The sequence below is a fragment of the Chionomys nivalis genome, chromosome 3 (genome assembly GCF_950005125.1).
Source record: "Chionomys nivalis chromosome 3, mChiNiv1.1, whole genome shotgun sequence".
Classification (NCBI taxonomy): Eukaryota; Metazoa; Chordata; class Mammalia; order Rodentia; family Cricetidae; genus Chionomys; species Chionomys nivalis.
In genome coordinates this window covers 88,224,461-88,246,314 of record NC_080088.1, presented here as the reverse complement: position 1 = coordinate 88,246,314, position 21,854 = coordinate 88,224,461, and the positions used below count along the sequence as shown (strand labels likewise).

The window sequence follows — 21,854 nt, the reverse complement described above, 5'->3', positions numbered from 1 at the left end:
AAAATATTAAATCAATAAAAAGAGCCTGGGCAGTGGTAGCACAGGCCTTTAATCCCAGCACTCAGGAGATAGAGGTAGGCAGATCTCTGTGAGTTGGAAGTGAGCCTGGAATACAGAGCTAGTTCCAGGACAGCCAAGCCTACACAGAGAAACCCTGTCTCAGAAAAAAAAAAAAGAAAAGAAAAGAAAGAAAAAGGAAGGAAGGAAAGGAGGGAAGGAGGGAGGGAAGGAGGGAGGGAGGGAGGGAGGGAGGGAGGGAGGGAGGGAGGAAGGAAGGAAGGAAGGAAGGAAGGATAGAAAACGATGGGGGGTAAAGGCAGTTGCTATCAAGTCAACTTGATAGCAAGTGACCACTTGAGTTTGAACCCCAGGACCCACATGGTAAAAGGTGAGAACCAACTTCTGCAGGTCATCTACCTCTACATATCTATGCCCCACCACTACACACACAAGTCTTGGGCAGACACACTGATCTGTGTCACGTTCTCTCTCTTCATCTGTACCTAGAACAGTGGTTGAAACCCTTACCTCTGCATCACTAACATCCACTTCCCTCCAGGTAGGAATTACACTAAAACCATGAACTGGATTGAACTGAGAAAGTCTTATTCCCTTAGAGGGGTGCCAGTGACCTTTGGCATAAGGTTTACCCACCTACTTTCTGAGGTCACCTGAAGCAGAGGCAATTTAGGACAACAGGGTAGTTGGGAAACCACCATGGAACGCCATCATCATTCCTTCGCCCCTTATGAGGTTTCTTCCAACCAGACACAATGGCACCAGAGTTCCGGCACCATGTTCAACACCAGGAAAACACACACAAGGCTATCTGGGCTGCCTGGGAACTCACAAGTGGCCAGGTAGCCAGGCCCTCTACTTGAGTGATTAAGCCTCCTGTTCTGGATGGGACTGGTCAGGCCCACAAACCCACAGGTGATCTCACTGAGGGCTAGCAGGAGAGCCAGGACGCAGGATACCAGGACTCTAGGCTGCTGCTTGGAAGTTCTACTCAGATAAAGCCACCAAAATAATTTAAAACATCGTAACTAAAATTAAAATGCCCTGGAAGCCAGCCCAGGCCTCAAATCTCAGCACTCCTGAAGCTGAGGCAGGAGAATTGGGAGTATGAAGCCAGCCTGGGCTACCTAGGGAGACACTGCCTCTAAGGGGGAAAAAGTGCATATAGTATAGGTAACTTGCCCATCTCAGCATGTCCTAAGCATATTAGCCCATAGCTGGGCAAACCTGTCTAAAACAAAAAGCTTATGTTATAATGAAGTAAATAACCCTACGTATATACAACAGCTTATATCTAGGCTTAGCAGAGTAGACATAAACCCAGCAGTTGCTGCTTCCTCCTTAGCTGTCATAAAGAGAGTCTCAGAGTTACAATGTCATAAGCCACAATTAACTTCAACCAGGAGATGCAGCAACCAGAGCCTTCTCAAGGTAGCCCCTTAGGCCCAAGCTTGGCAAGAGCATCCCAAGAGCCCAGACAGTCCCATAGCCTGCTACAGGAAGAAGAGTCGGAACCCAGGCAGAAGAGGCCAGCGAGTGCCCCAACACCCACAAGCAGAGTCCAAGCCACCCTTATTCTGTACTCACCTAGAGATCACCTATGGCTTTGTGAGCCTGACCAGTCCCATCCAGAGAACTGCTGCATTTGGTCCCAGGGGCAGCTTTAAATGCCCTCAGTAGTGAGCAGGTGTTTTGAGGTTGCTCATCCTTCCCTGCAGACCTGTTTGCAACCAAAGTGATGGTCGCTGGGCCTCCGGATGCACATTGAGAACAGCTGGGGAGCTTTGCGGTCCAAATGGTCCAGGTCCAGAGAATGCTTGCTTTGTGTGAGGGTGGGAAGCGTGGGTCTCTCGGGTGATTCTCTTGTTCAAGTGAGCCCTGTGGAGGTGACGTGCATATTCAGCATTGAAAGCCCTTGGATAAACTCTTAAGGATGAAAAACAGAACAGAAGAGTGTGGGGAGAGGGAGAGAGACAGAGAATGAATGAACACAGCCTGGGGAAATGACTCAGTCAATCCTGAGCAATTGAGTTCGAGTCCCAGAACCCCTGCCAAAAAAGCTGGGCATGGCCGGGCGGTGGTGGCGCATGCCTTTAATCCCAGCACTCGGGAGGCAGAGGCAGGCGGATCTCTGTGAGTTCGAGACCAGCCTGATCCACAAGAGCTAGTTCCAGGACAGGCTCCAAAACCACAGAGAAACCCTGTCTCGAAAAACCAAAAAAAAAAAAAAAAGCTGGGCATGGCATGTTCTTGAAACCCCAGCACTGGCAATGCAGAGACGGGTGGATCCTTGGGCTCAGTATCTAGGTAGCTTAACCTATTTGGTGTCAAAAAACAAGGTGGACAGCTCCTGAGGAACAGCTGTCCTCTGGCCTCCTTGTGCACTTTCACATGAGCACACAAACACCTATGCTCACACAGCACACACATGTGCATATGCCTACATGCATGCCCCTGCACACATACACTGATGTCTGTAAAACGGGAACTCAATGGACCCAGCTCTGCACAGGCTGCTGCAAATTCCTTAGGAGAGATGAGAGGTGGAAAGCGAAGAAAGACAGACAGAGTATGTTCCAGCTCTGGGCTTGGTCAAGAGTTGTAGGTGGGCTGAGTCTGGTGATATATGACTGTCATCTCGGATACAAGGGAATCAGGAGGATGGCAAGTTCAAGGCCTATCTAGGTTATAGAGGGAGCTCAAGGCTAGCCTGGGTAACATAATGAGAAAAAAAATAAAAAAGGAAGCTTGGATTCCCCTGTGAGGGCTGGGGTGTGGCTCAGGGGTAGAGCACCTGCCTAGGATTCCCCAGTGAGGGGTTGGGGTGTGGCTCAGTGGCAGAGCACCTGCCTAGGATTCCCCAGTGAGGGGCTGGGGTGTGGCTCAGTGGTAGAGCACCTGCCTAGAATCCCCCAGTGAGGGGCTGGGGTGTGGTTCAGTGGGAGAGCACCTCCTAGAATTCCCCAATGAGGGGCTGGGGTGTGGCTCAGTGGTAGAGCCCCTGCCTAGAATCCCCCAGTGAGGGGCTGGGGTGTGGCTCAGTGGTAGAGCTCCTGCCTAGAATCCCCCAGTGAGGGCTGGGGTGTGGCTCAGTGGTAGAACCCCTGCCTAGAATCCCCAGTGAGGGGCTGGGGTGTGGCTCAGGGATAAGCACCTGCCTAGAATCCCCCAGTGAGGGGCTGGGGTGTGGCTCAGTGGTAGAGCTCCTGCCTAGAATCCCCCAGTGAGGAGCTGGGGCGTAGCTCAGTGGTAGGGTGCTTGCAACTGAAGGAAGTGCCCAGGGGGGGAATTTTCTGCTTACTCAGCATGGAGAATTTGCTTGCCCTTGCATTAGCCCAGTCTCCTCTCTAATGAAAATGCTGTCACTGAGGATGAGGGAGGGGACCTCCCTGAGTCTGTCAGACCTTATGATCTGCTGGGACCTTATGATCTGTAACCAGAGTGCAGTGTGACAGCCGGGGGCGGGAGGAGGGTCATGCCTTTAAACCTAGCACACAAGAGGCAGAGGCAGAGCGAGTACCAGGAGAGCCAGGGCTACACAGAGAAACCCTGTCTTGAAAAACAAAACAAAAGAGAGTGCAGTGTTAGGAATCCAGGGGAACCCGAGAGTTTATTACAAGGCATTTCATATAGTCCTAGGAAGAGATGAGAAGGCCCCTTCCTCTGTTAGTGCTCAAGAGAACAGAAATTCAAGAGTGTAGAGACTTACCTTCCTGGGTGGGGATGGCAGTGATGGCCTGGCTTCTGTCACTTGAGGTTACCTGAGTCTGACATGTCATCCACAGAGTAAAAAACGAGACTGAGAAGGTGGATGAGGCGGAATTGATTTTCCTCCTCTAACTGGCTTCTCAGAGCATCATCCTAAAAAGTCGGGTCATATACAATGGTGCCCTTCTCCTGAGGTTTCTCAGCCTTCAATAAGACAAACAGTCCACAGTCCCTGCTCTGTGGGGCTGCAACCTGACACAGAGGGACAGGGAGGGAGTAAGCGGGAAGCCAGAGGCACATAAGCAGATATCACCAGACATCAGAGTGTGCTAACAGTCCCCTACCACTTACCATGTCCCTGTAAAACAAAGTGTTTGCCTAGAATCCCCCAGTGAGGGGCTGGGGTGTGGCTCAGTGGTAGAGCCCCTGCCTAGAATCCCCCAGTGAGGGGCTGGGTGTGGCTCAGTGGCAGAGCCCCTGCCTAGAATCCCCCAGTGAGGGCTGGGGTGTGGCGCAGTGGGAGAGCCCCTGCCTAGCACAATATCCTAGTTCTATCTACTCCATCAAAAATTCCATAACCGTCACTCTTAGGCTTGTGTCACACATAGCATGACTGGACTCACAGAGGTTCAAGAATGTTCCTCAGAACATGATGATGACCAGGGTTTGAGGATGGGTATTGGTCCTAAGTCCTGTACTAGATTGAGTCCTTGTTTTCATGGTCACGTCTGTCTGGGGCGTGAGAGTGTGTCACATCCTCTGTTCAGTTCTACCCAAGTCTTCCTGTGGGGCCGGTCATCTTCAGCTATACACTGAGTTTGAGGCAACCCTTGGGTACATGAGGCTATGTCTCAAACAGAACAGAATCAAGCAAAAGCAGAGAGGGAGTGGGGAGGAAGGGGCAGAGAAGTGGAGTAGGAAGGGCTGTACACCCAGGCAAACTGGTCTTCAGCAGGCTTGGCAACCATGTCTGGAGTCTTCTAGAACACACACTCCCTGGGAAATCCCTAGGAGACTCGGAACAGAGACCTTTTCAAACTCTCTGGCAGTGCAAAAGTCCTTGTCTGCATCCCAGGCTTGTCTTTGCCATAATTTAGGAGCCTTCTGCTCAGAACAGCCTGTCCTAGGCCTCCACTTCAAAGCCAGCACAGAGGGTTCCAACAGTCGCCGCCTTTGGCTCTCGCTTCCTTGAGATGACCCTGCAGAATTCCAAGGCTCTCTGGGGCAAGGGGCTATTTCTGGGCCCAGGATCCGTGTCCATGTTTGGTCTTTAAGGAGTATACAGGGAACCAGTCAAGGCTTCATCCTGCACCACCCCTGGGACAGCACTGATCCCCCTTCTTCCCGTGTCTACTGTGGCTAACAGCTAAGAATGTGTCTTCTAGAATGAGCTAGGAGGACCCTCCCTCCACCACCACAGTCTGAAGACTAAAGAGAGCCTCTGGCCATTAATTTATATTTGATTACTCTTTATAATAAAACAAAATAAATTCAAAATCACTAACAATAGTTTCATATCCTAAAATTAGTCTTCCTGGGATTATTTTCAAGGAACCTGATATGCTTAAAGAAGGTTTATTTACTCATTTATTTCATATTTATTTGTGTATGTGTGTAATGTCTATGTGTATATATGGGTACCCATTCATGTGGAGGCCAGAGAAAAATGTTAGGTGTCTGCCTCAATCATTCTTCACCTAATATTTTTGAGGTAGCGTCTCTCACTGAATTTGGAGCTCTCTAATTCAGGTAGAATAGCCCCAGGGATCCTCTTGACTTCATCTTCCAAATGCTGAAACTACTAGAAGCTTGTGGCTTCTTACTAGGGTGCGGCAGATCTCAATTCAGGGTCTTATGCTTTTGCAACAGACACTGAGCCATCACCTCAGCTGCTAAAGAAGGCTTTTTGTTTGTTTAAGTCACCTTTGCTGGGTATGACATTACATGCGTGTAATCCCAGTACCTGAGGCAAGAGGATCAGGAGCTCAAGGCCAGCCTGGACTAAAAAGGGAGAAGCTGACTCAAAACAGCAACAACAACAAAAGAGTGCCAGCATGGTGGCACACATCTTTAATCCTGGCATTCAGGAGGCAGCAGCAGTTGGATCTCTGTGAGTCTGAGGCCAGCCTGGTCTACAGAGTGAGTTCGAGGGCAACCAGGAATACATAGTGAGATCAGGATTAAATAAATAAATGAATAAATTTTTTTTTGAAAAAAGAACAAAAATCACCAGAAATTCCCCTAACCAGCACATATATATGTGTGGCATCATCTGACTGAGCATCCTGTTAGAGAAAACACCCTTCATGTTTTCTGATCTTATTCGGGGGGGTCAGACCAGCTCCTATTTGGAAAATGTGGAGTTTTCCTGCTCCAGACATTTTTCAATAGCCAACAAAGATTTGGAACCAGGTTCCAGAGTCTTGTACATCCTTTGAGCTTGCGGTTCATAGCAGTAGCTGCCTGGGGAGAAGATAGCTCGGTGAGCAAAGTGCCTACCACACAAACATGAAGACCTGAGTTTGATCCCTGGTATCCATATACAAAAGCTGGGTATAGTGATACATGCTTATAATCCCAGTGCTGGGAACACAGAGACAGGAGGTTCCCTAGGGCTCCCTGACTGGCCAGCCTGACTCACCGGGTGAGTTCCAGGCTAAAGAGAGACCCTGTGTCAGAAAAACAAGGAGGAAGGCCTCTGAGCTTGATCTCTGACCTCCACACAACACACACACACACACCTACAACACACAAACGTATTCCCTCCTCAGAAAAGATACCCAGCCTAATTGTTGTTGACAAAGGAGAAGGCTGAGAAGATGGCTCAGTGGGCACAATGCTTGGTACACCAGAATAAGGATCTGAGTTTGAATTTCTGGCAGGTACTTAAAAGCTGGATACGGTAGCATGGCATGCATCCTTAACCCAAGTGTTGGGGAGGGGGGAGGCAGAGATACGTAGATTCTGGGGGGGGGGGGAGGCAGAGATACATAGATTCTGGGGCTAGCTGACCAGTCATACTAGGTGAGTAAGCCAGCTCCAGGTTCAGTGGGAGACTTATCTCAAAACACAAGTGGAGAGCATCCTGAAGACACAAGGTTAACCTCTGGTCTACTTGCTCACACATGTGTGTGCAGGTGCATACACACATACACACACACATACACACACACACACACACACACATATACATGTGCCCAAAAGCATGCAAACAGCCTAATTGTTATTAACACAGAAGAAATCCTTAGCTCTATTTTCCTCATAAGATGAGGGCAGATGTTTGTATTAGTGACAAGCTGTGTGTCTCTTACTCTGTCTTTGGGGCTATTTGTGTATCCTCCCAGGTGGATTTCAGTCTTATCTCCTGCCTGACTTTCATCTATGCTGAGCAAAGCCAACAGAAACTAGAGAGCAAGAAGATAATGTGATTGAACTGTCAGGCAACAAATGACAAAGGGACGCTTATGGTGTGGGATTATCGCTTCCAGAAGACAGATGGGGAGGAGGGAGAGGCCATGGAGGTGACTGAGCTGTCCAAGGGTACTGTAGGAAGAGCTATACCTGAGTCAGGTTTCTTTTTTTTTCTATTTTTTTTAATTTTTTATTCATTTTACATACCAACCACAGTTCCCACTCCTTCCCCTCCTCCTGCTCCCCCATCTACTCCCACTCTACCCTCCAGCCACTCCTTTATTGGATGAAAGACAACAGTTTCTCAGATTGTGCCTACAGTGGTGTATGCCTGGAATCCCAGTCTAGAGGCAGCGGAGGGGTGGGGGATCGTGAGTTCAAAACCAGCCTGTTCCACAAAGCAGGACCATGTCTCAAAAAGTGATAAAAGCACTTGCTGCTAAGCCTGATGACCTGAGTTCAATCCCTTCAACTTGATGGAAGGAGAAATTTGAGTCCTGTAGGTTGTCCTCTTACACCTTGGCTTTTAAAAGACAGATGTTTTATCTTTTGAGATTATAATTGTCTCATTTCCCACTTCCCTTTCCTCCCCCAAACCCTCCCATATACCCCTCTTTCTCACTGTTTCAAATTCATGGCCTCTTATTTCATTAGTTGTTGTTATATGTGTGTGTGTATACATATATATATATATATATATATATATATATATATTCTTAAATACATAAATAAAACCTGCTCAATCTCTGTTACTTTTTGTATATGTTTTCAGGGCTGAACATTGGTTTAAAAACTGCTTTTACAATACCCTACACTATATACATAAGGCAAGATTCCCTACCCCCAGCTCTCTACCATGCAGTAGCAATGAAGCTGGGTAAGGGGTGTTGCTTTTGTTTTTATTTTGTTTTGTTTTAAGATAGAGTCTCACTACATAACTCTGACTGAACTTGCTATGTAGACCAGGTTGGTCTAGAACACACAGAGATCCACCTGTCTCTGCCTCCTTGGAGTTCTGGGGCATCTTCAACGTGAAAACAACTGCACTATGATTTTCACTGTCTTTTAGTGAAAGGGGCTGCAGCATCGAAGTCACCCTTTCATAGTACATCAATGGCATGTTTCAAACCATTAATTCTCTAAGACAGTGTTTCTCTGTGTACTCCTGGCTCTCCTGGAACTTGTTCTGTAGACCAGGCTGGCCTCGAACTCAGAGGATTCTCCTGCCTTTGCCTCTTAAGAACTGGGACTAAAGGTGTACGCCACCATGACCAGCTACAAAACACTAATTCCTTTTTTAAAAAAATATTTATTTATTTATTTATTTATTTATTTATTATGTATACAATATTCTGTCTGTGTATGCCTGCAGGCCAGAAGAGGGCACCAGACCTCATTACAGATGGTTGTGAGCCACCATGTGGTTGCTGGGGATTGAACTCAGGATCCTTGGAAGAGCAGGCAATGCTCTTAACCTCTGAGCCATCTCTCCAGCCCCAAAACACTAATTCTTATTTACTAAAAATGACAGTGTTCTTTAAATCCTCTGATAAGCCATGGGTGGCTTAGTTTATTTGTTTTCATTGCTAGGAATAGAACCCAGCACCTAGTTGATGCATGCCAGATACTCTCCCACTGAGCTATATATGTGTGTGTGTGTGCGCAAGCATATGTGTGAAGGTGGCGTATACACATCAAGCCACACCCCAGCCCCCCACTGGGGGATTCTAGGCAGGGGCTCTACCACTGAGCCACATCTCACTAACTTGCCTAGGCAGGTCTTGAATTTACAGTCTTCCTGCCTCAATTAAGCACTGGGATTAAATGAGTGCTGCCATCTAATTCCAGAAAGAAGGCAGAAGTGTCATGAGTTCAAAGACCGCTGAGTAACTTAGCAAGATCCTGTCTTGAAATGAAAAATTAAAAAAGAGGGAGCAGGTAAGAGGCTTATTGCACAGGCTGGAGGGCCTAGGTTCAGATCTCTGCACTTACACATGGTTGCGCAGGTCTATAATGCTGGTGTCATGAACAGTGGAGACAGGAGGGATCGGTGGGACTTGTTGGCCACCAGCTTAGCTCCAGGTTCAGCAGGAGACTCTGACTCAAGGAAGTAAGGCAGAGAGTAAAAGACAGGACAGTCAATGTTTTCTAACTTCCACACACAAGGCCTAGAATCCCCCAGTGAGAGGCTGAGGTTGTGGCTCAGTGAGGAAGAAACGCAGGAAGAAGGGATTTGATCAGGGGTCTCTCAGCCAACAGTGAAAAAGGACAGCTTAGAACCAAGGCTGCTCTTGTATGTTTGGGCTGCATACTACAACTTCAGATGCAATGCACTCTGGGATTTCTGGGGTGCTTTAATAATTTATGAGCGCAATAGACAGATATTTTTAAAGCCTGCCAGCTGAGGGAAATCATCCCGCCAATAGTCATCACACCCTTAGTAAACCCAGCTGGGACTTTCATAGTCTTTCTAGCAGCTTTCGGATCTGGGAGTCGCCCGCACACAAACACCTCCTTGGGATCTTCTAACAGAGCAGTGGGGGACTCTATCATCTCAGGAGCCACATGAGTCAGCCCCACAGACTCAGCCTTTTCTGTCCCAAACCTGATTGGCTGGCTCCTTCCCTGGAGACCACTCAAAGAACTTGAGTGTTGCCCTTAAATTTTCTCCAGACCCCGGTCTCTGGGGTACCACCCCTATAGCTCAGTCATTTTTTGCCACACTACTATGCTTTGCCCTTTGAAAAGTGTGCTTCTGGTAAGAATTGGGCTCATGTCCTATGTTCAAATCCACAGTAATGGAGCTATGGGCTCATATTTCTGAGGTCATGTCCCTTGAAGGCAGAGGCAGGAAAGAACACAGCTCACACAAACAAGTTCTCTGATCACACAAGGTCTTTGGCTTATTCAGGGTCTCGCTCTGTAGACCAGGCTGACCTTGAACACACAGATGTGCACTTGCCTCTGCCTCCAAAGTGTTGGCGTTTCAGGTGTGCACCAGCACATCGAGCCTGTGGCCTTTTAAAAAAAAATATTTTCATCACATTTATTTTGTGCTGAGCCATCTTCCTGACCCAGGTTTCTTTAACTCATGAAATTAATCAAGAATTGATTGACTCTCTCCACTGCAAAATGATGCACGCCAAGGACAAATGGGTCAGCGATGCAGAGGTGCCTGGGCGTTTACGCCAGATACAGTGTTTTGTTGTGTTTGAGACAGTCTTGCTACATAACCCAGACTGGCCTTAAACTCACTGTTTCCCTGCCCAGTCACAAACTCATGATCCTCCTGTCTCTACCCCACAACACTTGGGAGGCAGAGGCAGGCGAATCTGTGAATTTGAGGCCAACCTGGTCTACATAGCAAGTTCCAGGACAGCCAGGGCTGCGTAGAGAAATCATGACTTGAAAACTCCAAAAAAAATGAAAAATAAAATAAAGAATGAGGATCCTCCTGCTTCTTTCTCCTCAGTGCTGTGATAACAGACATCTAGCTGGTATGGTTTTGTGAGACAACCTGATGTAGTTCAGGCTGACTTTGATCTAATAATCCTCCTGCCTCAGCTTCCTCCACAAGGTAATTATAGGTATGCACCACCACGGCCAGCTTTATTATTTAATTATTTGTTTGTTTGTTCATTTACGGGGAGAGCACATGTACCATGGTCCTCCTTTAACATTGGAGTTGGTTCTCTCCTCTCACTGCATAGGTCCAAGGAATCGAAATTAGGTCATTAGGTTTAGTGGCAAGCACTCTTACCCCCTGAGCCATCCCACTCCCACTGGCCCCTCTGTTAGCTTTTTATAACGACCCAGCAAAGAATCCTGTGTTCCAGGAGTGACCAGGGCCTTGTGGAAATAGTTTAACAAGAAGTCCCTGCTCCCATCTCTCCTTTGACGGGTGCAAGGGGCTCAGCCTCTGTCCTTCTGGCACAGAAACCAGGGTATATAGCCACCCCTTCCCTGTATGACACCCACCCTCAGCTGCTTCTCCCTAATCCGTATTCTTACCTCATAGCACTAACCCACAGAGCAGCCAAGAACCAGCATTGCTACATAGACCACTAAATCTGAAGAGGGAGCTAGACCTTCTCTGGGGCAGGGCTTGTTTTCCAGTTCCCCTAATGTTGGTAAGCGATGACTCCCTCTGTGTTCTCAGTCAGCAGCACCAGAGTCCCCACTGTAGGTGGAAAACAGAAGGTGGCAAATGGAGGGGTCACAGGGGATCATCCCCAGAGAGGGGAAGCTGTAGAACGGATACCTTTCTACACACGTCTCATTCCCTCAGACCAGACAGATGAACAGGTGAGGGACACCAGGCTTCCCTCGCCACCCTATGTCCTTAGCAGGTGCAGCCTCCCTCTCCCGGTTGAGCCTGCTAGCAGCCTGCAGACTTCTGCTCAAAGTCCCCAGATTAATTCCAAGAAGGCTTAATTATATGTGTAAGGCGCAGGCCTAATTATATGTATATAGACTGAGAGACGGAAGAGACACTTACGTGATTAGCATAGACTGATTTTCATGATCTTGGGAAAGAAAACAGCCACAGGAAGATGCAATTAGGAAACGTTTAGAAATTAAGCATTTGATAGTCTCCTACCCAAGCAGTCAGCCCTTCTGCAAATCCCTCTGGGCTTCAGAAACAGCCTTGACTGCACTCAGAAGCTCAAACCCACATCTGTAGGCACCTGTGGCTATGCACCCACTGCCAGGTACACTCTTGCAGAAAGGGCCAAGAATTTCACAGCTACTTATAAAGTGACATAAAGAGTAAAGATCATGGCCTGGGGATGCAGTTCAGCCCCAGAAGGCCCACCACCATGCGCCCCAGAGCTTGTCATGGCCGGTGTTGCGGGAGAAGAGGAGGAGAGGTGGGGTGGCATCTCTCTGTGCTTCTTGCCCTGTTTATATTGGACACCCAGGCCCCATAGATAGGCAGCCACCTGGAGGGGCTCCATGAAGAACAGGCCTGCACAGGTCTGGTAGGAGGAGATGAAGATGGTGAGCTGGTCTTAGCTAGTTCCTTTGACTGGGCTATCACTGACTGAGCTAACTCAGAATACCACTGACTTCTCTGCACGAGAAGCATAAATAACCTTCAGGAATAACTGTCGATCTGAGATCAGCTGGCAAAAGACTTCTCTTCTCCTCTCTTCTCCTCTCCACTCTTCTACTTCTACTTCTTCTTCTTCTTCTTCTTCTTCTTCTTCTTCTTCTTCTTCTTCTTCTTCTTCTTCTTCTTCTTCTTCTTCTTCTTCTTCTTCTTCTTCTTCTTCTTTTTTTTTTGAGGTAGAGTCTCACTATGTAGTACTGGCTGCCCTGAAACTCACCATGTAGACCATGCTGGCCTCAAATTCACAGAGATCGCCGGGCGGTGGTGGCGCACGCCTTTAATCCCAGCACTTGGGAGGCAGAGGCAGGCGGATCTCTGTGAGTTCGAGACCAGCCTGGTCTACAAGAGCTAGTTCCAGGACAGGTTCCAAAACCACAGAGAAACCCTGTCTCGAAAAACCAAAAAAAAAAAAAAAAAAAATTCACAGAGATCCACCTGCCTCTGCCTCCCAAGTACTAGGATTAAAAGCGTGTGCCACTGTGCCCTTATTTCTTTGCTCCATTTTATTCTGAGTTAGTTTGAGTTAATTATAGCATATAACTCAGTCACTGTGCAGACATATCCACAGCTAGAATTACCCCAGTCTGTTCAGTGCTCAACTCTTACCCCCCAGATACACACTGAGTTCGTTATATATACAGAAATTCACCTGTCTCTGCTTACCTAGTGTTGGGAGTAAAGGCATGTATGGCCACATCTAGCCCATTCTCCCTATTTTTAAAGATTTTCAAAATTATTTTTGTAAGTATGTTGTGGTGGTTTGAAAGAAAATGTCCCCCAAAGGGAGTATAGCTAATGAAAGGTGTGGGCCTTGTTGGGGTAGGTGGTCTTTTTGAAGGAAGTGTGTCACTGTGGGGATAGGCTTTGAGGTCTCCTATGCTCAAGCTACACCCAGTAAGACAGTTCACTTCCTGTTGCTGCACAAGGTGTAGAACTCTCAGCCACCTCTCCAGCACTATGTCTGATTGGACACCACCATGTCCCACCATGACGACAATGGACTGAACCTCTAAACTGAGCCACCCAATTAAATGTTTTCCTTTTTAAGAGTTACTGTGGTCATGGTGTCTCTTCACAGTAATAGAAAACCTGACTAAGACATATGTATATGTGTGAGTGTATGCCACACATGTGTATGCCCAAGGAAGTCAGAAGAGGGCTTCAAATCTCCTTGAGCTGAAATTACAGGGGGTTATGAGCCACCCTATGTGGGTGACAGGAAAGACATTTAGGCCCTTTGCAAGAGCAGTATATGCTCTTAATTGCTGAGCCATTTCTCCAGCCCTCTTTTTTTTTTTTTTTTTTTTTTTTTTTTTTTTTTTTTTTTTTTTTTTTTTTTTTTTTTGGTTTTTCGAGACAGGGTTTCTCTGTGGTTTTGGAGCCTGTCCTGGAACTAGCTCTTGTAGACCAGGCTGGTCTCGAACTCACAGAGATCCGCCTGTCTCTGCCTCCCAAGTGCTGGGATTAAAGGTGTGTGCCACCACCGCCCGGCTCCAGCCCTCTTTTTTAAAACAAAAGATAATAGTCTGTTTTCTTCCTTTCTCCTGGCCATCCTTTCTGATCCTATTTCCTGAGTGTGAAGATTATAGGTGTACATCAATATGACCAGTGTATGTGACAGTGGGGGATCAATCTCAAAGCTGAATTCATGCTTGGGGAGCACTAACCACTGATACACATAATGAGACTGGCTTGGAATTGATAGCCCTCCAACCTCAGCCTTCCAAGTGCTAAGATTAAAATTATGCCCCTACTACATGTGGCAGTATAATGTTATTACATATCTCCCCACACACACTTCCCTTTTATTGTAGCAGAGAGATTTCTCATGGGAAGAATTCGTTGAGAGGTTTCGTGGGTGTTTTACTAGTGAGGGGCACTGTGTAGGCTCAGTCTCCTACTCATGGGCACCTGCATTGGAGCCACTCTTTTGTTTTGCTTTCAAGACATGCTCTCACATATCCCAGACTAGGCTCAGACTCAAAATGTAGCCATAGATGACCTTGATCCTCCTGCCTCTACTGCTCAAGTGGGAAGATTACAATTGTGTGCATCTAGTTTATGTTGTACTGGGGACGGAACCCAGGGCTTAATGCAGGCCAGGCGAGCGCTCTACCAACTGAGCCACATCTCCAGCTCAGTTTGTCTTTTTTTTTTTTTCCCCAATACAGTTTAGAAACCTTCCACTTTGGAGCTGGGGAGATGTTTCTAGAATTGACCACTCAGTATTTACTCAGTTTTTTGAGAGGGTCTCTAGTTGAAGATTGCCAATTTATCTAAACTGTTTCAGAAGTTAAGAGTGCTTGCCGAACCAGGTGTAGGTGGCACACTCCTTTAATCCCAGCACTTTAGAGGGAGGCAGAGCAGGTAGATCTTTGTGAGTTCGAGGCCAGCCTGGTCTACAGTGGGAGTTCCAGGGCAGGCAGGGCTGTTACACAGAGAAACCCTGCCTTAAAAAAAAAAAGTAGGGGCTATATAGGTGGCTCAGTGGTTAAGAGCACTGGTTGCTCTTCCAGAGGTCCTGAGTTCAATTCCCAGCAACCACATGGTGCCTCACAACCATCTGGAATGAGATCTGGTGCCCTCTTCTGGTGCACAGGCATGCGGGCAGAACATTATACATAATTTTTTAAAAATCTTAAAAAAAAAAGGGAAAGAGAAAAAAGTAATAAAACCTTTAAAAATCTTCACTTCAATGCAAATGGGAACAAACACCTGCAGCTTTTCTTTCAAATAATGGTGATAAAGTGAGTTTTCTTCCTTTCTCTTTTTTTTCTTTTTTTAGTTTTTTAAAACAGAGTTTCTCTGCGTATTCCTGGCTGTCTGAAACTGGCTCTGTAGACCAGGCTGCTCTGGAACTCAGCGATCTGCTTGTCTCTACCTCCTGAGTGGTTGGTACTAAAAGGCATGCACCACCACCACCCAGCAACACCATGAGTTTTCAAATGAGTCATTAAATAAGAATATTAGCAGGAAAAAGAAAAGAAACTAGAGAAAACCCATGAGTGAGCTGAGAATGTGACACACAGTTTCTCATGTTGAAACTGTGGCCTCTGAGTCACTCCCTCCAGCCTTGTTTCAACCAGGTGAGCTGGCAGGTGTTCTGGAAACCAGCTGTCTTCATTTGGCTAAGCAAGGATCTGAGAAAGAACTCGCTGCAACTGGAGGGGCAGGCTCTCCTTCACAGCTTGTCTGTGGTGGTCTGATTGAAGGCCTTCCATATGAGTGGTGTCTTCCGGGGTTGGAGAGCTGGCCTAGCAAGTGCAATGCCTGCCAAGCAAACATGAGGACCTGAATTTGATCCTCAAAGCCCACATAAAGAAGCTGGGCGTGTGGCTCCTCCAGACCTCCCCTTACCTTCTGTCAGACTCAAGGATGCAGCCTCTTTCATGTCTAAGTGGCCATGGAATTTACAAACAAAGTGGTGGCAGCGGTAGCACATGCCTTTAAACCCAGCACTAGAGAGGCAGAAGGCGGCAGGTGGATCTCTATGAGTCTGAGGTCAGCCTGGCAGCCTGGTCTACAAAATGAGTTCCAGGATAGCCAGGGTGATGTTAGAGAGACCTTGTCTCAAAGAGAGAGAGAGAGAGAGAGAGAGAGAGAGAGAGAGAGAGAGAGAGAGAGAGAGAGAGAGAGAGAGAGAGAGAAGAAGAAGAAGAAGAAGAAGAAGAAGAAGAAGAAGAAGAAGAAGAAGAAGAAGAAGAAGAAGAAGAAGAAGAAGAAGAAGAAGAAGAAGAGAGGAAAAGAAAAAGAAGGAAGGAAGGGAGGAAAGAAGGAAATGAAGGAAGGAACAAAGAAACAAAGTAGAAAAGAGAAAGTCTAGGAGTGCCATGAGCTATTCTTCCACACCTGTGGGTGTCTCCACATCTCTATTTCCAGCCACAGAGGTAACTTTTGGGGGTCCTGCAGCCTCCTCTAACTCCATTCTGTCTTCTTCCTTACAGCCTCAGGGGCATCTTCTCCATCTTAGAAGAATCATGTCTCTTCCCCAAAGCCATACAGCCACATTCAAAGCAGCCGTGTATGACCACCACTTGGAAATTCAGCACCTTCCTCAGGCCTCAGGTAGGCAAAGGGGAAGGGAGCTACGACCTGCTTCAAGCTGATCCACTACACAGGCACCATAAGTGCCAGCTTTGGTGACTTCTGTAACTACCTGCACACTGTCATTCATCCCCTTGCCCCATCACTGGCTCCCATCTCTAACTGGCACAACCTCAATGTAACAAGGTACTCTGCCAATTGAAATGAACCATGGAACATATTTCATCCCTTTTCCTTTGAGAATTCCAAAGTCATGCGACCAAGGAGACCTGTTAGGGCGCAACCAGGAGTTAGTGCCATCAGACCCGCTAGAGCAATGCCAGGACGTATAGTCCTCTTCCAGATGACTGAGAGTTGCTGCTGGCTTGAACTGATCTCTCTCTCTCTCTCTCTCTCTCTCTCTCTCTCTCTCTCTCTCTCTCTCTCTCTCACACACACACACACACACACACACACACACTGTGCTGAAGGAATGGCTCAGTGGTTAAAGTTCTTGCCCATGTGGTTCCATTCTGTTGCTCTGACAAACACTCTGACCGAAATGACTGAGGAGGGGAAAGGGTTTATTTCATCTTATACTTTCAGGACACAATCCATCATCCAGGGCAGCACCCTCAGGCAGGAGCATAAAGATGAGACTAGCTACTATTCCACACAGTACAAGTCCCAACCAGGGAACTGACTCACAGCCAAGGAAGTACAAGGGAAGAAACAGAGGCCTGGCGCTCAGTCATTTGCTCTGGCTCATGCACTGCTAACTTCCTTACACTGCCCAAGACCATCTGCCCGGGGAACGGTTCCACCCACAGTGGCCTGGGACCTCCTATACCAACTAACAATCAAGGCAGTCCCTCACAGATATGCCCACAGGCCAGTCTGATCTGGGTCGTCCCTCAATTGACTCATGTCTTAGATGACTCTAGATTATGACAAGCTCAAGGTAAAACTAACTCAGGCATCATGCAAGCAAGCGTCAGGATCTAAGCTTGGATCCCCAGAACCCAATATGTACCAGGTGGGCATATATGCAGCCTGCTATAATCATAGCCTTGGGCAGGTGGAGACAGGAGATTCCCCAGAGCAAGCTGGGTATAGCCTTGAGCTCTGGGTTTGACTAAAAGACCCTGCCTCAGTGAGGTGGAAGACTGAGAGTGATTCCTGACATCAACCTCAGGCCTACAGAGAGAGAGAGAGAGAGAGAGAGAGAGAGAGAGAGAGAGAGAGAGAGAGAGAGACAAAGACAGAGAGAGATGGGCAAAGAAGAACACATGAGCCTATTAATGACTCACAACTCAGTATGCCCTTCTGACTGTTTGTGTCTGTCAGACCAATAAAGGGGCATCTGAACATCTGTAGACCAGGGACATTTTCCCTCATGACAAAAAAAAAAAAAAAAAATCAAGTGTAGACAGGACCAGGATTCTCTCTGGATAATGAATGAGAAGCTAGCGTCTGTCCATCTAGCTTATAAGGAGGTGCCGACTTCCCCTGGATTTTAATTTGACTGTAAGCATCAATGCGCCTGTTACCAGCAGAGCTCACAGAACCCCTGTGGGTTTAACTGCAGGAAGCAGCAGCCGTCAGCAACACTGTCAGGAAAGCTGCGATTGCACTGGGCACCGAGGCCGAGATTTCATATCACCAGCCCAAACGATGCCAATTACTCACAAATGAACTGGGCAGAGACTCTGAGCAAGCAGAAGGTTTGGAAGCAGATTACTGTGTTCTGTCTTCCTCTCCCACACTGGAGTGAAGTGAGTGCTCTATTTAGAGTGATGGAAAACCCAAAATCGAATGGGCCCCGTGAGCTTCCTCGAAGGACCTAAAACAGACACTGAGGGCACGGGTAACGAGAGGTTAAGTAGGAGAGGGGAAGCTCAAAGGTTTGACTTTTCACTTTTTTCAGTTCTCTCTGCTCAATGGAAGGATCTAGAAGGCTGCTTTCTCTTTATCCATCTTACCAGAAGCACATATCAAAATAAGAAAAATGATCTGGAGGGATAGAGCCTCCTCCCTGAATGGAGGGATTGCCCTTCAGAGTTGAAACCTGCAGGGTCTTCAGCAAAGAGTCTGGAAGACCTCATGGAGGTTTTTTTTTCATAGAGTTCAAGATTTTCATAGCCAGAGCTAATGACAGCCAGTAAGCTCTGTGCAGAGTGTCAAGGATGCTCAGTGTAGCCAGTAGTGCCGGCTGTGCTGAGAAAGGCCACAGCCCCAGAGGGAAAAGTCGTTCTGTTGACTAGACTGCCTGTTCACTACTGAATGCATGCCTAGTGTCTAGAAAGGCTGTTTTGGTTGTTGATTTGAATTTTGGGACAGTCTGGCTTTGTAGCCCAACTAAGCAGGCCTTGGGTTTACTACCGTCCTGCCTCAGCCTCCCATACTAGAATTATAGGCATACATCACCATTCCCGGCTCCAGAAAAACATTTTTATTTATTTTAATTTTCAAGACAGGATCTCTCTATGTATCCTTGGCTGCCCTGAAACTCATTCTGTAGACCAGGCTGGCCTCAAACTCAGAGATCTGCTTGCCTCTGACTCCTGAGTGCTGGGATTAAAGTTGTATGCCACCACTGCCCAGCCAGAAAAGCATTTTTACATAGAAAATACATATGCTTTGGCACAGACTGCTTAAAGGGACTATCTGTCTCTGTGCTACAGACTGGCACAAAACACACTTTGCCTCTTCCTCAGCTGCAAGCAAGCAGCACAAGCGAGGGGCCTTTCTTCATGATGTGTACCAACTTCTACAGGGTGAGTAAGGGCTGTCTGGAGACCACATGGGATCCATCACCCACCAACCCCTCCTTCCTTCCAATGGTGTGATGGATGACCTACCTGCTGCATTGCAGTCAAGGGTAGAATGATTTCATTTCTCTGCCTGTGTTTTCTCTTTAATCGGAGTCTCTTTCCTTTCAAAGATGCCACAGAAGCATAAGACCACTGGGTTGAATGCTGCCTTTGAAAAGGTCTAATCCAGTTGCTTCATCTTTAGACTCAAAAGCACTGTGTGAGCTGAGTATGGTGCCTCTGACTGTAAGAGCAGAATGCATGGGGCTAATGCAGAAAAAGTCTGACTTCCAGGCTAGCCTGAACTGCACAAGAGACCCTCTTTCCAAACAACAGTATAAAATAAATGAACTGTTCAATATAATAAATCAAAGATAAGAAGTGCTCAAAACCAAAGTATACAGTTCAATGATAGAGTGAATGAATCTAGAATCCCCAGTGAGGGACTGGGGTGTGGCTCAGTGGTAGAGCACCTGCCTAGAATCCCCCAGTGAGAGGCTGAGATGTGGCTCAGCAGTAGAGCACCTGCCTAGAATCCCCCAGTGAGGGGCTGGGGTGTGGCTCAGTGGTAGAGCTCCTGCCTAGAATCCCCCAGGGAGGAGCTGGGGTGTGGCTCAGCTCTACAGTGCATGCCTAGTGTGCCTAAGACCCTGAGTTCCACCCCCAGAAACACAAGGTTTAAATCTTGTGTCAGAGAGTTAGCTTCTCAATCTTCAGAGCTGGCTACACCCTCTGGAGTTTGAGGGTTATTGGGAAAACTTTCCATAGTACAGCCAAAAGGAAATACTGCAAGAGGAAGATTTCCAAAGCACTAGGCTAACCCAGGGCAGTCACTTCCTTTGAAGAATCCAAGCTGTAGAGAAGGGACCATCCATACATCAGAGAGGTTATCGGAAGACACAGGTTAACTGTCTTCTGGGTGTCTTATGCTACCTGTGTCCACGGAGGCCAGAAGAGGATGTCTGATTCTCCAGAGTTGGAGTCACATGCAGTTGTGAGCCACAAAATACAGGTACTGGGAATTGAACTCAGGTCCTCTGGAAAAGCAACAAGCACTCTTAACCTGAGCCATTTCTCCAGGCCCTGCTTAACAATTTTAAGAAGTCAGCAGGGAGACATTTCATGGATTAAGAGTGCTTGCTGCTTTTCCAGAGGAAAAGTGGGGAGATAGCTCAGTCCCCAGAAAGCTGGGGATTGGGGATACACACTTGTAAGCCCACTGTCAGAGGTTTGGAGACAGGAGAATGCCTGGGGCTCACTGGCCAGCCAACCTAGCCAAAGCAGTGAGTCCTGGCCAGTGAGAGATCCTGTCTCAAAATAAAGTGCACAGCACCTGAGAAACAAGACACAAGGTTGTTCTCTGGTCACAATATGCTTGAGCACACACACAAAACCCATTCGCTGCCAAGGTCCTGGACCTGACTAAGTCTGGCAGCGTATATGGGCAGGGCCTGGTTGATGAAATCCAGGTAATCCCAGCTCACTCATCCGTCGAGTCTAAACCTTGAGCTGGCAGACGAATCCAGGCTGACTCAGAGTAGCCTCCTGACTTTGACTCACTGGGTCTGGGCCACCCTGCAACTGCCCCCTTTCCTGGGGAGGGAAAAAAAGTCCCACTGAGATTTTAAGAGCCACACAGGCTGGTAGCACAAGGTGTCCATCTACAGCTTCTTGACAGAACTGCACTTCATTGTGACAGAGGGTGACCTAGGAGGAGTGATTGACTTGGCAGACAATCTGCACATACATGAGCATATCCCCTCACATACACACACACACACACAGAGCAGACAATCTGCACATACATGAGCATATCCCCTCCCACACACAAATGGCAGACAATCTGCACATACGTGAGCATATACCCTCATACACATACATGCTTGCATATATCATACAACCAACTGTGGTCTGCACTTATGACCCACTTGAAAACCCAAAATGGAGCTTTCTGGTACATATGCCGATAACCTCAGCACAAAGGAAGTAGACCTGGGAGGATTGCCTCAACTGTATAACCAGCTCAAGGCTAGCCTGGGCTTCCTAGAACCTACTTTAATCAAACAACCACCTGGAACTTACACTTTACTCCTCAAGCTAGTTCTGAAGTTTTGAGTTAACTATATCCAGGAAAACTTCAAACTTCTGTTCCTCCTGCCTCAGCCTTACAGGTACCCAAGTGCTGCACACACACACACATGCACACATTCACACACACATTCCACATACATATATGCTACATACATACATACATACATACATACATACATATATACATGTTCCCAGCTTGTTTCTAGCTCTTTCTGGTAACCATAGAAAGCTGGCTTCGTTTTCTTGATGATGAACTGCCCCATGCCTATGCCATGAGTTAAAACATGGAGCTGCTTCTCTTTTTTATGAGGTATTTAACCACCTTCCTCCATTACTGTCCCTTCTCCCCACAGCCAGATCCTTTAGGACCATGAAGTACTGGTTCTACCTAAAGCCTGTTCTTCATTGTAGTGAGGGAGAACCCTTCACCACCAGACTGCAAAGAATCCCATGTCATAATGCTCCCTCACATTTTGAGCCTGACTGTGCTTTTCCCCATGTTGCCTCCCTTAGTCCTTAGAAGTCAGCCTTCCCTTTTCCTAGATGAAAACCTGGAGCTCTGATGGGATGGGGGATGTGGCTCAGCTGGGAAGGCATTTGCTTAGCATCCATTAAGCCCTGGGTGGGATCTCCAGCACTGCATAAACAGGACATTTAGTGCACTCCTGTGATCCTAG

General features: G+C 47.3%; 1 protein-coding gene across 1 annotated transcript in view; it reads right to left on the bottom strand.

The window, feature by feature from the left end:
* Kpna7 (karyopherin subunit alpha 7) overlaps positions 1–1,729 on the bottom strand; it is a 32,963-nt gene extending 31,234 nt beyond the window's left edge. The window contains exon 1 of the mRNA XM_057765264.1: positions 1,606–1,729. The gene's annotated coding sequence lies outside the window, so the exon portion shown is untranslated. The remainder of the gene's footprint in view (positions 1–1,605) is intronic.
* Positions 1,730–21,854: the final 20,125 nt, after the last annotated feature.